This window comes from Arachis ipaensis, chromosome B06, assembly GCF_000816755.2.
Source record: "Arachis ipaensis cultivar K30076 chromosome B06, Araip1.1, whole genome shotgun sequence".
Lineage (NCBI taxonomy): Eukaryota > Viridiplantae > Streptophyta > Magnoliopsida > Fabales > Fabaceae > Arachis > Arachis ipaensis.
In genome coordinates, this window is record NC_029790.2 from 22,598,143 (window position 1) to 22,598,739 (window position 597).

Below are 597 nucleotides of genomic sequence, written 5' to 3' on the forward strand. Positions count from 1 at the left end.
AGAGAACAGAGAACACAGTTTTCCAAAATAGAATTTCATTCTTGATTAATTACTACAATATTAATTAATTCCACCAAGACCGGGAAATGCTTGTGTCATAAGATAATTTAGTAGTGAAAAAGTAGAATTTGGATCCTCTAAATTTTAAATTTGTATTTTAGAGGATAAAGTGTGATCTTCTATCTTTGAATGATTTCTCTCTCATATTTATTATTAGTCCCACCTATAAAATAAATGATGAGAAATTACACTTTATTCTCTAAAGTGAAATTCAAACTTTAGAAAATCCAAATCCAAAAAATATAGATAAAGAACTCCTAATCAGTCAATTTTAAATAACTGTAATTAATAATAGTTATTGATTTTATGTTTTTAAAAAATAAAATTTAAATAATCACTAATTAATGATGATTTAAAAAATCAAAATTATCAATTAATGATAAATTGGCTACTAGTTGACTGATTGCATATTGATTATCTAACGAATTTGTTAGTATTTTAGTTACTATTTACATAATTATTACAAAATCACTTGTAACCTTATAAAAAAAAAATATAAATAATTATATCTTTAATAAATTTTTTTGAATGAAAGAC